General features: G+C 36.8%; 1 pseudogene across 1 annotated transcript; it reads right to left on the bottom strand.

The window, feature by feature from the left end:
• Positions 1-103: 103 nt before the first annotated feature.
• LOC112612274 lies at positions 104-1,950 on the bottom strand (annotated as a pseudogene). The gene has a single exon (XR_003116836.1). The product of XR_003116836.1 is annotated as a cytochrome b-c1 complex subunit 2, mitochondrial pseudogene (transcript).
• Positions 1,951-10,532: the final 8,582 nt, after the last annotated feature.

Here is a 10,532-nt window from a genome sequence, read left to right as displayed (position 1 = left end):
ACATCCTCTCCAGCACCTGTTGTTTCCTGACTTTTTAATGATCGCCATTCTAACTGGTGTGAGATGGTATCTCATTGTGGTTTTGATTTGCATTTCTCTGATGGGAAATAATTTTATTGCAAAAAAGGCAAAACAGGAGTAAAAACCAGACCAATTATCTGTTGATACCCAAAATGACAAATTTTGAACTTGGTTTCATCTGAAAAGCCACCAATAGTAACCTGGCACTATTTACGCTGATAGCCACTTAGCCTTACTTTTACTAGTTTCTAATGCTTCTATACTCAATAATTACATTCCTGTCTCCTTTAATAAAGCATCTAAAACAAAAATATCAGCATATAATAAATACTTGTTGATTAACCCCCTTGAGAAAAACGTAATAAAACACCTAAGCAGAATGTTCTATTGACTTTAGGTCAGCTGAGAATAATTACCTGCATTTATGCCTTATTTTACCTCACTGGAAAAAAGACAAATGTTATATTAGAGATTTCTGACTTTCATGTGTTTGCTGCTCTGGGCTGAGAGAATATTCAGCTCTCTCCTCTAGTCAGTATTACAGCTCATCAACAAAAGGTGTATGTCCCAAATTTCCACTTGCTGCCATTGACTTCTGGCCAGAAACAAACTTCTTTGCAGCATTTATGATATCAACATTAGCCACTGAATCAATCTGCTGAAGGACTGTGGATGGTGGCACGTAAGAACCAGCAACTAGAGCCTGGGACCCGTCTTCTTCCAAGAAACGCTCAGAAGACTCCACTGACATTAGGTATCCAGCTTTCAGCTTGTTCTTGGCAGCTTGGACATCTGTGTTGGAAAGGTTTCCTTGAGCTATTGTTTTGACTTGATTCTATGCAGCCTTGATTACATCTCCAGCAGCTGTGGCCTGGGAGATAGTATAAATCATGAAGAGTCCAGAATCTGAGTAACTGGCATTAAATGCGGAAACATCAATTGGCTGTTGAGTTGCCTTGGCAACAGCTTGGTGCAGATGGCTGGTGGGGCTGCTGCCCCTCTTGACATGTGGCCTAGCACCAAGGACATGCTGAAGGTTACTAAACGCATTTGCCTCTACACTTCCCGTGACAGCACTTTCGGCTACAAGAGCAGCATGGACAAGACTGTCTCCTTTCTGTTCTCGGATTTCACCTCCACGGTATTTGGCCTTCACACCAGATAAACCAAACCCACCCCTTATGTTGAGAAACTGTTCAGCAACTTGCTTTAAAACAGGATGACTCACGCCAAGTCCAATCAAAGCCATTCTTGCACTTGTGAAATGGTTCTGAACGAAGTAATGTAACTCCTCTGATGTCACTTTTCCAATTCTATAGTCAGGACAGTACAAGGGATTAGCCAAGGCATTCTGGTAAGCTGCTGCATGCAAATTTTCAATGACATGAGTCTGTGGATTCTGAAAGGCCACAATTTGTCAATGAGGCTGAAGGTCAGCTACTTCCCAACGACGAAATTCTGGTGCTGTGGTGACATTGAGCAGGAACTCCATTAGAATATCAACATCACTTCACAGGCATTCCACAGTGTAAGCCATGGTTTCCTTTGTTGCAGTCACACTTAATTTGCCACCAATTGCTTCAATTCCATGGGTAATCTTGAAAAATGAAGCTACTTGTGTTGTCAGACTGGATGCAAGTTGCAGCAAATGGGTGGTTCCTAAATTGTTGGAGTCCTCATATCCACTGCCTGCTTTAATAAACAAAAGAATTCTTGATAGAGGAGCATAGTTTTCCAAAGAAGCAATCACCAAGCCATTTGGTAACTTGGTAAACTCAAGGTCCTGAGGTTGTGGTGGTACTCTTGCAGGCACAGCTGTGGCTTTAACTTTGGGGGCAACTTTGCGGGAATAAAATCTCGAGAAGGACCCAGCTTTGGTTAGTAGCTTCATGATTCAAGATTGTTCTGACACATGGTCCCACCGGATTAAAGAAAGTCTCTTTCTAGTTTTTATCTGAGCATATTTCCTTAGTCACCAAAGACTCCAGTGTGATCCAAAATATCCCTTCTCAGATTCCACAAAAACAGAGCTACAAAACTGATCCATAAAAAGGATTGTGTAACTCCATGAGATGAATTAACACATCACAAAGTGGTTTTCCAGAGTGCTTCTATCTAGTTTTTATATGAGGATATTTCCTTTATCACCATAAGCTTCAACACACTCCTGAATATCCCATTGCAGATTCCAAGAAAACAGTGTTAGCAAACAGCTCAAAGAAAAGAACAGTGTATCTCTGTGAGATGAATTTACACATCAGAAAGCAGTTTCTGAAAAAGCTTCTTTCTAGTTTTTATGTGAAGATATTTCCTTTTTCACCATAGATCTCAAAGCACTCACAAATATCCCTTTGCAGATTCAAAAAAAAACCAGTGTTAGAAAACTGCTACATGAAGGGAAAGGTGTAACACTGTGAAATGAATTCAAACATTGCAAAGAACTTTCTCAGAAAGCTTCCTTCTAGTTTTTATCTGAGGATATTTCCTTTTTCACAATTTGCCTCAATATGCTCGTGAATATCCCCTTGCAGATTCCACGAATATAGTGTTATCACACTGTTCCATAAAAAGAAAGGTGTAAATCTGTGAGATGAATTCACACATCACAAAGCAGTTTCTCAGAAAGCTTCTTTTTGGTTTTTCTTGGAGGATATTTCCTGTGTCACCATAGGCTTCAATGCTCTCCCAAATATCCTATTGCAGATTCCACGAAAACAGTGTTATCAAACGACTCAGTGAAAACAACAGTGTAACTCTGTGAGATGAATTCACACATGATGAAGTAGTTTCTCAGATATTGTATTTCTAGCTTTTAATTGAGGATATTTCCTTTGTCACCATAGATTCAATGTGACCCAAAATATCCCTTCTCAGATTCACCCAAAACAGTGTTACCAAGCTGTTACATGAAAAAAGTGGTGTAACTGTGTCAGATAAATTCACATACCACAAAGATGTTTCTCAGAAACCTTTCTAGTTTTTATCTGAGTATATTTCCTTTTTCACTGTATTAATCAATGTGCTTCCCAATATCCCATAGCAGATTAATCGAAAAAAGTGTTAGCAAACTTCTCAATGAAAAGAACAGTGTAACTCTATGAGATGAGTTCACACATCACAGATGAGTTTCATAGAAAGCTTCTTTTTGGACTTTTGTCTGTGGATATTTCCTTTGTCACCATAGGCTTCAAGGCACTCCCAATATCCTATTGCAGATTGCACGAAAACTGTGTTATCAAACTGCCCAATGAAAAGAATGGTAAAACTCTGTAACATGAATTCACACATCACAAAGCTGTTTTTCAGGAGGCTTCTTTCTAGGTTTTATCTGAGGAAAGTTCATTTTGCAGATTTCACGAAAACAGTGCTAGCAAACTGCTCCATGAAAAGAAAGGTGTTACTCTGTGAGATGAATACATACATCACAAAGAAGTTTCTCATAAAGCTTCTTTCTAATTTTTATCTGAGGATATTTCCTTTGTCACCATGAGCTTCATTTCAGTACAAAATATTCCTCCTCACATTCCCCAAACACAGTGCTATCAAACTGTGCTATGAAAACAAAAGTCTAACCCTGTGAGATGAATTATTACATCACAAAGGAGTTTCACAGAAAGCTTCTTTTTGGTTTTTGTCTGAGGATATTTCATTTCTCACCTGAGACTTCAATGCTCTCCGAAATAGCATATTGCAGATCCCATGAAAACAGTGTTGGCAAACTGCTCAACAAAAAGAGTGGTGTAACTCTGTGAGTTGAATTCACACATCACAAAGCAGTTTCTCATAAAGCTACTTTCCATTTTTATCTGAGGATATTTTCTTTTTCACCATAGGTCTCTACTCGCTCCCAATCATCACTTTATAGATTCCACGAAAACAGAGTTAACTAACTTCTCCATGAAAAGAAAGGTTTTACACTGTGAGATGAATACACACATCACAAATAAGTTTCTCTTAAAAAGCTACTTTGTAGTTTTTATATGAGGTTATTTCCTTTATGATCATAAACTTAAAATGCGCTCTGAAATATCCCATTGTGTATTCCAAGAAAACAGTGTTAGGAAACTGTTCAATTAAAAGAATGGTGCAACTCGTTGAGATAAATTCAAAGATCACAAAGCATGTTCTCAGAAAGCTTGTTTCTAGCTTTTATCTGACGATATATAGTTTTTCACCTCAGGCCTCAATGCGCTCCCAAATATGCCTTTGCAGATACCAAAAAAAAAAAAAAAAACAAAAAAAAAAAAAAAAAAAAAACAGTGTTATCAAATAGTTCAATGAAAAGAACTGTGTAACTCTGTGAGATGAATTCACACATCACAAAGCAGTTTCTCAGAATGTTTCTTCCTAGTTTTTATCTGAGGATATTTTCTTTGTCACCATAGGCTTCAATGAGATTCAAAATATCCCTTCTCATATTCCCAAAAAAAAAAAAAAAACAGTGCTACAAAACTGATCCATGAAAAGAATCATGTAACACTGTGAGTCAAATTATCACATCACAAAGCAGTTTCTGAGAAAGCTTCCTTCTAGTTTTTATCTGAGGATATTTCTTTGTCTCCCTAGGCTTCACTGTGATCCAAAATATCCCTTCCAGATATCCCAAAATGTTCCATGAAAAGAATCATGTTACCCAGTGAGATGTATTCACAAATCACAAAGCAGTTTCTCAGAAAGCTTCTCTTTGGTTTTTTGTCTGAGGATATTTCCTTTGTCACCATGGGCTTCAAAGTGATCCAAAGTATCCCTTCTCAGATTCCCAAGAAACTGTGTTACCACACTGCTCCATGAAAAGAATTGTGTAACTCCGTGAGATGAATTCACCCATCACAAAACAGTCTCTCAGAAAGCTTCTTTCTATTTTTATCTGAGGATATTTCCTTTTCCACCATAGGCTTCTCTGCACTCTGAATTTCCCTTTGTTGATTCTACAAAATCAGGGTTAACAAACTGCTCCATGAAAAGAACAGGGTACCTCTGGGAGATGAATTCACTCATCACAAATAAATATCTCAGAAAGCTCTTTTCAAATTTTTATCTATGCATATTTACTTTTCCACCATCAGCCTCAGTACACTCCCATATATCCCTTCTCAGACACCACAAAAAGAGTGATGGCAAATGGCTGAATCAACAAAATGGTTTGTCTCTATGAGTGAATACACACCTCACAAAACCGCTTCTCAAAAACCTTCTCTCCAGTTTTTATCTGAAGATATTTCCTTTTTCACCATAGGCCTATATGAGCTCCAAGAAGTCCCTTTGCAGATCCCCAAAAACAGTGCTATCAAACTGCTCAATGAAAAGAAAGGTGCAACTCTGTGAGATGAATTCACCCATCACAAAACAGTTTCTCAGAAAGCTTCTTTCTAGTTTTTGTCTGAGAATATTTCCTTTTTCACTGTAGTCCTCAATGCACTTGTGAATATCCCTTTGCAGATTCCACAAAAACAGTGTTAGCAAACTGCTCCATGAAAATAAAGGTATAAATCTGTGAGATGAATTCACACATCACAAAGAAGTTTATCAGAAAGCTTCTTTCTGGGTTTTGTCTGAGGATATTTTCTTTGTCACCATAGGCTTCAATATGCTCCCAGATATTGAATTTCAGTTTCCACAAAAACAGTGTTATCAAACTGCTCAATGCAAACAACAGTGTAGCGCTCTGAGATGAATGCACACATCCAAAAGTAGTTTCTCAGAAAACTTCTTTCTAGTTTTTAATCTGAGGATATTTCCTTTTACACCATAGGCCTCAATGTGCTCCAGAATATCCCATCTCAGATTCCACGAATATAGTGTTAGCAAACTTCTCATTGAAAGAATGGTGTAACGCTGTGAAATGAATTCACACATCACTAAGAAATTTCTCAGAAAGTTTCTTTGTAGATTTTATCTGAGGATAATTCATTTGTCACCATAGGCTTCAACGCAATCCAAAATATTATTTCTTGGATTCCCCAAATACAGTGCTACCAAATGCTCCATGAAAAGGATCATGAATTCACAAATCACAAAGCAGTTTCTCAGAAAGGATATTTCTACTTTTCATCTGAAGATATTTCCTTTTTCACCATAGGCCTCAAAGTGCTCAAAAATATTCCTTTGCAGATTCCATGAAAACAGTCTTACCAAAGTGCTCCAAGAAAAAAAGATGTAACTCTCTGAGATGAACTCACACATCAAAAAGAACTTTCTCAGACATCTTCTTTCTTGTTTTTATCTGAGGATATTTCCTTTGTCACCATAGGCTTCAATTCAATGTAAATTAACACTTCTGAGATTCCTCAAAAAGTGTAAATTAACACTTCTGAGATTCCATGAAAAGAATGGTGTAAGTCTGTGACATGAATTCACACACCACAAAGCTGTTTCTCAGAAAGCTTCTTTCTAGTATTTCTCTGAGGATATTTCCTTTTTCACCATATATCTCAATGTGCTTCCTAATATCCCATTGCAGATTCCAGGAAAAAAAGTGTTAGAAAACTTCTCGATGAAAAGTACTGTGTAACACTGTAAGATGATTTCACACATCACAAAGTAGTTTCACAGAAAGCTTCTTTTTGTTTTTTATGTGAGGATATATTCTTTGCAACTATAGGCTTCAATAAGCTCCGAAATACCCTCTTGCAGATTCCATGAAAACAGTGTTATTAAACTGCTCAATGAAAACAATGGTATAATTCTGTAAGATGAATTCACACATCACAAAGCAGTTGCTCAGAAGGTTCTTTATAGTTTTTATCTGAGGATATTTCCTTTTCCAGTATAGGCCTCAGTGGACTCCCAAATATCCCTTTGCAAATTCCACGAAAACCGTGTTAGTAAACTGCTCCATGTAAAGAAAAGTGTAACTCTGTGAGATTAATTCACACATCACAAGGAAATATCTCAGAAAGCTTCTTTCTAGTTTTTATGTGAGGATATTTCCTTTGTCACTATAGGCTTCATTGTGATTGAAAATAACCCTTCTCAGATTCCCCAAAAACAGTGCTACAAAACTGATCCATGAAAAGAATCATGTAACTCTCTGAGATGAATTAACACATTGCAAAGTGGTTTCTCAGAAAGCTTCTATCTAGTTTTTATATGAGGATATTTCCTTTTTCACCCTACGCTTCAATGTGCTCCGACATATCAAATTGGAGATTTCTAGGAAACAGTGTTAGCAAACAGCTCAATGAAACAACTGTGTAACCCTGTGAGATGAATTCACATATCACTAAATAGTTTCTCAGAAGGTTTCTTTCTAGTGTTTATCTGAGGATATTTCCTTTGTCACCGTAGTCTTCAATGCGATCCAAAATATCCCTTCTCATATTCCCCAAATCATTGCTACTAAACTGTGTCATGAAAATAAACTCTGTGAGGTGAATTCACAGATCACTAAGCAGTTTCACAGAAAGTTTCTTTTTGGCATTTGTCTGAGGATATTTTGTTTGTCACCAAAGGCTTCAATACACTCTGAAATATCCTGTTGCAGATTCCACGAAAACATTGTTAGAAAACTGCTCCAGAAAAGGAATGGTGTAACTCTGTGAGATGAATTCACACATCACAAAGCAGTTTCTCAGAAAGCTTCCTTCTAGTTTTTATCTGAGGATATTTTCCTTTTCACTCAACTTTCTCCCAAATATTACTTTGTAGATCCAAGAAAAACAGTGTTAGCAAACTGCTCCATGAAAAGAAACGTGTTACTCTGAGAGATGAAAACACACAGCACAAAGAAGTTTCTCAGAAAGCTTCTTGCTAGTTCGTATCTGATTATATTTCCATATGTCATGCATTGATTTCAATGCAATTCAAAATACTCCTTTTCAGATCCCCCAAAACAGTGCTACCAAACTGATACATGAAAAGAATCGTGTAACTCTGTAAGATGAATACACATATCAGAAAGTTGTTTCTCATACCACTTCTTTCTAGATTTTATCTGAGGATATTTTCTTTTTCTCCATATTCCTCAATATTCTCTGGGATATCACATTGCAGATTCCACAAAAAAGTGTTAGCAAACTTCTCAATGAAAAGAACGGGGTAAATCAGTGAGATGATTTCACACCTCACAAAGCAGTTTCACAGAAAGTTTCTTTTTGGTTTTTATCTGAGGATATTTCCTCTCTCACCATAGGCATCAATGCACTCCGAAATATCCCTTTGCAGATTCCATGAAAACAATGTGAGCAAACGGTTCCATGAAAGGAAAGGTGTAACTCTGTGAGATGAATTCACACATCACAAAGAAGTTTCACAGAAAGCTTCTTTCTAGTTTTTATCTGAGGATATTGTCACCATAGGCTTCAATGTGATTCAAAATATCCCTTCTCACATTACCTAAAAAGAGTGCTACGAAACTGTTCCATGAAAAGAGTTTTGTAACACTGTGGGATGAATTCACACATCACAAAGCAGTTTCTCAGAAAGCTTCTTTCTAGTTTTTCTCTGAGGATAGTTCCTTTTTCAACATAGCTCTCACCTCACTCCCAAATATCCCTTTGTTTATTCCACGAAAACAGTGTTAGCAAACTGCTCCACACAAAGAAAGGTGTTACTCTAGAGATGAATATATACATCACAAAGAAGTTTCTCAGAAAGTTTTTCTAGTTTTATCTGAGGATATTTCCTTTGTCACCATAGGCTTCAATACGATCCAAAATATCCCTTCCCAGACTCCCCAAAAACAGTGCTACCAACCTGTTCCATGAAAACAATGGCGTAACTCTGAGAGATGAATTGATACATAACAAATTCCTTTCTCAGTATACTTCTTTCTAGTTTTTATCTGATACTATTAACTTTTTCACCATATTCCTCAATGAGCTCTGGAATATCCCTTTGCAGATTCCAGGAAAAAATTCTTAGCAAACTTCTCAATGAAAGGAATGGTGTAACTCTGTGAGGTGAATTGACACATCACAAAACAGTTTCATGGAAATATTATTTTTGTTTTTTATCTGAGGATATTTCCTTTGTCACAATAGGCTTCAATGCACTCCCAAATATCCTATTGCAGATTTCAAGAAAACAGTGATATCAAACTGCTCAATGAAAATAACAGTATAACTCTGTGAGGTGAATTCACACATTACAAAGCAGTTTCTCAGAAATCTTTCTCTTTTTTATCTGAAGATATTTCCTTTTTCACTATAGACCTCAAAGCGGTCACAAATATCTCTTTGCAGATTCCACGAAAACAGTGTTAGCAAACTTCTCCATGAAAACATTACTCTGTGAGATGAATACATACATCACAAAGAAGCTTCTCACAAAGCTGATTTCTACTGTTTATCTGAGGATATTTCCTTTGTCACCATAGACTTCAGTGTGATTGAAAATATCCCTTCTCAGATTCCCCGAAAACAATGCTCCAATACTACTCCTTGAAAGGAAATGTGTAACTCTGTGAGACGAATTCACAACTCACAAAGTAGTGTCTCACAAAACATCTTTCTAGTTTTTGTCTGAGGATATTCCCTTTGTCACCCTAAACTTCATTGATCTCTGAAATATCCCATGGCAGATTCCAAGAAAACAGTGTTAACCAATTGCTCAATAATAGGAATGGTGTAACTCTGTGAGTTGAATTCACACATCACAAAGCAGTTTCTCAGAAAGCTTCTTTCTAGTTTTTATCTGAGGATATTTCCATTTTCACTATAGTCTCAGTGTGTTTCCAAATATCCCTTTGCAGATTCCAGGAATCAGTGATAGCAAACTACTCCATGAAAAGAAAGGTGTACCTCTGTGAGATGAATTCACACATCACAAATAACTTTCTCAGAAAGCTTCTTTCTAGTTTTTATCTGAGGATATTCCCTTTGTCACCATAGGCTTCAATGTGATCCAAAATATGCCTTCTCAGATTCTCCAAAAACGGTGCTACAAAACTGATCCATGAAAATAATCATCTACCTCTGTGAGATGAATTAACACATCACAAAATGGTTTTTCAGAAAGCTTTTTTTCTAGTTTTTATATGAGCCTATTTCCGTTTCCACCATAGGCTCCAATGTGTTCCCAAATATCCTTTATCTGACACCACAAAAAAAATTGATGCCAGAGAGCTCCCTCAACAGAAATGTTTAGATCTATGAGATGAATGCACACATTGCAAAGGGGTTTCTCAGAAAGCTTCGTTCTAGTATTTATCTGAGGATATTTCCTTTTTCACCATAGGCTTGAATGAGATCCAAATAATTCCTTCTCAGATTCTCCAAAAACATTGCTACCAAACTACTCAATGAAAAGAATCATGTAACCCTGTGAGCTTCTTTTTGGTTTTTAACTTTGAATATTTCCTTTGTTACCATAGGATTCAATGCACTCCCATATATCCTATTGCAGATTCCAAGAAAACAGTGTTATCGAAGAGCTTAATGAAAAAAACAGTGTAACTCTGTGAGATGAATTCACACATCATATATAACTTTCTCAGAAAGCTTCTTTGTAGAGTTTTTCTGAGGATATATCCTTTGTCACCATAGGCTTGAATGCGATCCATAATATCCCTT

This window comes from Theropithecus gelada, chromosome 19 (genome assembly GCF_003255815.1).
Source record: "Theropithecus gelada isolate Dixy chromosome 19, Tgel_1.0, whole genome shotgun sequence".
Taxonomy (NCBI): domain Eukaryota; kingdom Metazoa; phylum Chordata; class Mammalia; order Primates; family Cercopithecidae; genus Theropithecus; species Theropithecus gelada.
The sequence above is the reverse complement of the archived record's forward strand: the minus strand, read 5'-3'. Positions and strand labels throughout refer to the sequence as shown.